This window comes from Erythranthe guttata, chromosome 7, assembly GCF_056151865.1.
Source record: "Erythranthe guttata isolate IM_541 chromosome 7, IM_541, whole genome shotgun sequence".
NCBI lineage: Eukaryota > Viridiplantae > Streptophyta > Magnoliopsida > Lamiales > Phrymaceae > Erythranthe > Erythranthe guttata.
Window position 1 is genome coordinate 12,493,261 of NC_142539.1, and position 6,051 is coordinate 12,499,311.

The 6,051-nt window shown below is 31.3% G+C and overlaps 1 long non-coding RNA gene across 1 annotated transcript; it reads left to right on the forward strand.

Annotated features, from left to right (window-relative positions):
- Window positions 1–3,784: 3,784 nt before the first annotated feature.
- On the forward strand, window positions 3,785–4,262 carry LOC148769720 (uncharacterized). Its single transcript, XR_016032258.1, has 2 exons — window positions 3,785–3,925; window positions 4,020–4,262. It is a non-coding gene; the product is annotated as an uncharacterized LOC148769720 (long non-coding RNA).
- Window positions 4,263–6,051: the final 1,789 nt, after the last annotated feature.

Below are 6,051 nucleotides of genomic sequence, written 5' to 3' on the forward strand. Positions count from 1 at the left end.
GCCCGCCGTTGCCGCCGCCGTCACTGCTACAATCTAGCGTTACTCAAATCTAGGGTTTTGATAATTCTTCGGCCCATAGTTGATTAACGAGATGCATAGTCGAATAACATCTGTATTAATAGACTATCCTATATCATTTAATAGACTATCCCACTGGTATAATTTGACTATGAATCTCGTTAATCGACTATGGGCCGAAGAATCATCAAAACCCTAGATTTGAGAAGTGACGGCGGCGGATTTGTGTTTTAAAATTAATAGACTATTTCATATCATTTAATAGACTATCCCATGTATCTAATTCGACTATCGGTTTAGTTATTTGACTATTGGAAAAATAATAATATATATGGAAACTGAATAATATGTTTGTTTGAAATACTAATCAATTAGGGTAATTTTCCTTATTATATGAAAACGATTAGGGTAAATAATAATATATATGAAAAAATAATAATATATATAGAAACTGAATAATATGTTTGTTTGAAATACTAATCAATTGGGGTAATTTTCCTTATATCATGTAATAGACTATCTTATTGATTTAATTCGACTATGGATCTCGTTAATCGACTATGGATCCCGTATTATTCAACCACATAGTATATTAATAATTTCAATATAGTACATTAATCTGCTATGATAGTATATTACGGTTATAGTAGTGATATGAAATTGTGTTACAAACAATATACCACTGAAATGACAAGAACATTGAGAACAAAACCAACGTAAAGTTTTCCAACATAACCAATAAAATAGTACATTAATAATCTCATAATTTCAATCTAGGGTTTTGATAAAATACATAAAACCCATCATAACACAATCAAACCAATATGTCGAGTTAAAAAACTCTAGTACATTAATAATCCCATGATAGTATAATAAAATGATAATGGTAGTATCATACGGTATTCATAATAGTATACTACTGTATTACAACGGTTTAACACTTAACCGAAGTTACCGAGCCATTACATCGTAAACACCTCCTTATAGCAACCAACCCACCAAACCTCAACAAAATCCGTACGAAATTCGCCATCGAAAAAACCTAAAATCATGAAACAAAATAAAAAATGCAGAATACTAAAAAATGATTAAATAGACTGCAAATACATTTGAATGACAATACATTAATATCATCAAAAATAAACTTAAAATGCAAAATTCATACGCTAAATTAAAAAAGAGTACGAAATATATTTTAATGTACTACCGAGCACACTAAAATCGACGGTTGTAAACAAATAAACCAACTGTCAATATGGATCAAACTCATGAACTCGACCACAGCAGACATTTATTTCGATTATTGCATAAACCAACTACGAAGCTCAAATAAAACAACTCTGGTCCGACTGCGTGAACCATCCTCTTATAACTCTGTGAATCATCTTCCAAACAAACATCATCAGCCAAAAATAACGATGTATAACGATGTCTAACCACCGTACACGACAACCCTGGACATACAACGAAAATAAAAAAACGAAAAAAAACGCATTCATACCCGCTTAACAACGTACAACAATGAACGCTCAAATCCGATCCTATTTCCACTACGGTGAAAAAATCTTCAAAGACGATAGAAAAACGATGAAACGCTGGAGAAAATCTTCAAAACAGATTGTACACGATTTGATAGAAACGGCCAATAAACTCACGTAAATTTATTCCGTGATTTTAGGCAACATATCAGCAAATCTCATATCACGTAGTTAAGGAAATAAATGCCGTTCAAAAATAAAACAGGGGTATTAAAGGGAAATTGTATAATATATTTTGCCAAGTTGGCAAATTTGGGTGTATCTCAAAAATGAAAAAAATAATTGAATCTACCTCATTAGAAAATATGAACAAGGGGGTTATCCCTAATAAACCCCTTTTTCATACCAAAATCCAGGGGCCCACATGCATTTACGCCCCTGTGCAATTTGCAGGGAATGCGTGCCTGGCTCTATTGATTAATTTGTATTTTTTAATTGTTTGTTTTGGTCGATTTTTTTTTCCAATTATATAATGGTGTTGCATAAAATTTGTTACATTCATTGAAAATAAAGCCTACAAGAACTTTTTTTTGAGAAAAAAAAAACCTTACAAGAATTAATATATAATAGTTGCAGCTATCTTCATTTTAGTCAATTATACACTCTTCATTTTCGTTAACTCAAAATTATTAGGTTATAAAAATTAATATCTGAAAGTAATCTTCACTTTAATTAGTGAAATAACTATTCCAAATGATTAATTCATGACTTAATGTAATTTAATATTTAGTATGTTTATATTTATATTTAAATTAATAAAAAAAAACACTGTCTCTTATATTTGAATGAACGTACTTATTTTTCTTTTTTCATTTTATTATTTATTATATGATTTATATATAAAAAAATTAGACCTTATATTCAGGTTGCTAAGTGATGAAATAATTTTCTTATCGTTTCATTTAATTTTTCTTTTTTTCACTTTACACATGAAACGGCGTCGTTTTGTTTAGTTCCTGATTTTCTACTCATCCAATTTATTTTGGTGGCTTTATTTTTGTCAGGTTTATCATATCCTTACTCCCAATCATTTGAGTCTTCTTCCACACTTCATCAATGTCAACCACCCTTTGACTGATTTTTCCAAATATATTTGGCCGAGGTTTGTATCATATCTCAGAAAATATGGGGTTAGTCATTTATTTTCGTTTTGTTACTTTTATGGTTGCTATGTTGTAAAAGCTCATGTAGTTTGGGATTATATTTTTGTATTTTGTTTATTTAGTTTTTATGTGCACTTTACTTTTATGTTTGTGTTTTCCGCTACCCATACTCGTTCTATAATTAATGAGATGCAGCACTATATCAAACTTTAAACTGCGATTATCATTTTTGGAGTTCCAAGTTTCATGATATTATAAGCATAATATTATCAATTATTTGTCTACCTTTTCTGTGTTTTTATGGGTTGGGGTTTCAGCAGTACAGCTCCAGAACTTTTGGTTCATATGGCTTGCAAAGGATGCGAAAAAAGAAAGATTGGAAACATTTTTTAATATAATATAATTTTGGCCTGATGCTTAAATCTGATTTGCGTTTATGCTTTTGAGTTTCTCTAAACATCGATTTCTCATGAGGTTATTTTGTAATTTTAACAAAATCAAGATGAGGTATAGCATGCTAAAATGGCATTACCTCTGTTTGGTTTACTTCGTCTCTATTATTTATTTTTCGCCAGTTTCTACAGTTTGGGTAACCGAATAGGCTTAGGATATCAATTGTATTAAGGATGTTCTGTTTTTTCTTTCAATCATTTTCTTATGAGATATGTTCTTATGATATTTTAGTTTCATATTCATCAAAATATAAGGTTGGTGGAAGCTGCATTTGAGTTTTTGTTGCGGTTAAACTTATGCACACTATTTTTGCTGGCGTATGTTAAGCTTAAGATTAAATTTTGGACATATTATTGTTTTGCCTCTGAATAACTAGAACGGAAATAACTTCATATAATTTGGTGTGCATTTTTCTGCAAATAATTAGTGCATGTTTTGAGATGTATTTATAGTTATGACTTCTTCAAAACAAAGAGAAATCAACAGTTAGAGAGCTCGCTTTAGATATCGTGCAATTGATACATATATTATGTTGGAGGAACCTCCTTTGGATTGTGGTCAACTTCAAAAAGAACTTGCAAGTAAATCAATTGAAGGAATAGTTGATTCATTGGGTATCTATGGAGAAAATGACTTCGCAAATGTTCGTGAATTTTTTTGCTGCCTTCCTCGTTTACAGGTGAACCAAGAGACATGAAAAAACAATTGAGCAAACAACATGTACACGAAATTCTTCTGCAATGAGGGATTTCCGCAATGATTATGGGACTCTGATCCCCATAAAACCATTGGTGCTAGGAAGCTTTGGTGAAGGTAAACTTATAGTCATACTATGCAATCCCTCCTTTTGTTCTCTCAGTTTCGATTCAACTATTTTGGCTAAATTTTGTTGCATTATTTTTCATAGATAAAGCTCATGAGCCCATTCCCGTTGAAGATGAATATTGTGGTACATCTTTCAGTCAGGTCTGTAACCTGGATTGCTAATTACAACTTTCGAAGGAGCCAATACTAGGCATGCAAATTTCTACGCATTGCCATATAATTTGTATCAGATAGTTTGCACAATTTTGAATTATGTATATTTGTATGAAATATAAATCCAACTTATGGCTTTTGCTTAGAATATATGACAATGTTTTAAGGATTTCTTGTAATATGCAATGTTATTGTTAAGTGTATATTTTACACTCAATGTATACTTTCTTACGAGGATTTTTGTATACTTTTATTGATTTAATGATGCTTAATGAGTGGTTTATTGTATTTTAGGTACAAATTGAAGAATTGGAAAAGTATGGGGTCAAAACTGCAATTTTGGAGAAAATATGGGCCAAAAGTGAAATAATCAAAAATATGCTGAAAATTGGCTGAAAACAGGCCCGCGCGGCCGTGCCAAAATTAGCCTATTTTTGGCACGGCCGTGCCAACTGCAGAAGTTGGGCAGAAGGTTTCGGCGATTCTCGTGCGGCCGCGTGAGATTTTGACTGATTTTCGCGCGGCCGCGCCAACACACGCTGGAGATAATTTTGGACTTTTAATCACACAAGGAAACCTAAAATCATCTACCAAGTTGGGGCATCTATTTAAGAGCAAACCAAGCACGAATCAAAAGACTTTTTGGAACACAATCTTGGAGGAAGAGGAGCGCGAAGAACGAAGATCGACGAAGACTCAAAGCATAGTTTTTCTTATTTATTTTATTAATTCTATTTTGTTTATCATAAGAATTACGAGTAGCTAAGTTTTTAATCTAGGATTTTATTTGAACCCTATGTGGGGATGGTGAACCCGTTTTCTTGAGATTATGCAATTATGATTTTATGATTATTTCTTCTACTTGTTATGATTGTTAGTGCATGAACTTGATCAATTTATGTGATTTATCTGTGATTATTGGGATTGACTCGACAGAGCTATTTTGATAATTAGACGGTAAGTATAAGAACCTTCGAGTAGTTTTCACCGGATGAGTGTGTCAATTGCATGTGGTGTCGTAGACATACAGATATCACCTTAGGTAGCCATTTACGAGACTTGTTAGTTAATGCTTTAATCATAATTTGTTTGCATAGACATATAGTGAACCGTTTATAGATAATAAACTCATAATACACGCGACAACGAGTTATGAGTAAATTAGTGTCTCGGGTTGATAATCATGAATCATATATTTCATAATTGAGGGGTTTTGGGTGAACAATTCTTGCATAGGGGGGAAGATAAAATCCTAGGTCCGTTTTTATTGATATTTTCTCGTGTTTAATTGCTTTCATAATTAGTTTAATTATTTAGTTGATTAAATTTGACAACTTTGCGTAGGCTGGATAAAAATCATAATTGTTAGAATTTGGTACTTAGGATTAGATAATTTGAGTATTCCCTGTGGGATCGACATCCGACTCTCACGAGTCCACTTTTACTACTTGTTTGCGATACGTGCACTTGCGTGTTAGGTATTTAGCCCCAACAGTTATAAATTAGTTTTAATCTATTGTAATATCTCTTAGGATTTGAAATAAACATATGATATTTTGTTATGTATGTATACGGGGCATTATGTACCGCGCATAGCGCGGTGCGGCTCCCCTAGTATATATATATATATATATATATATATATATATATATATATATATATATATATATATATATATATATATATATATATATATATATATATATATATATATATATATATATTATATATATATATTTGTGGGATTGAATGCGTACAGGGGTGCAAACTGTATTTACCCTAATATGAAAGCATTTTTTTAATTTGAAATTCTTTCATAAGATTTTATTTCAATTTTAGGTATTCTTTTAGATTTCGGGGGTTTTCAGTTTTTTTTTGTTTTTTTTTTTTTTTTGTTTTTTTTTTTGTGGGTTTTGCATTCATGATCTACAAAGCTTCATTCTTATTGATTCGACTTTTCA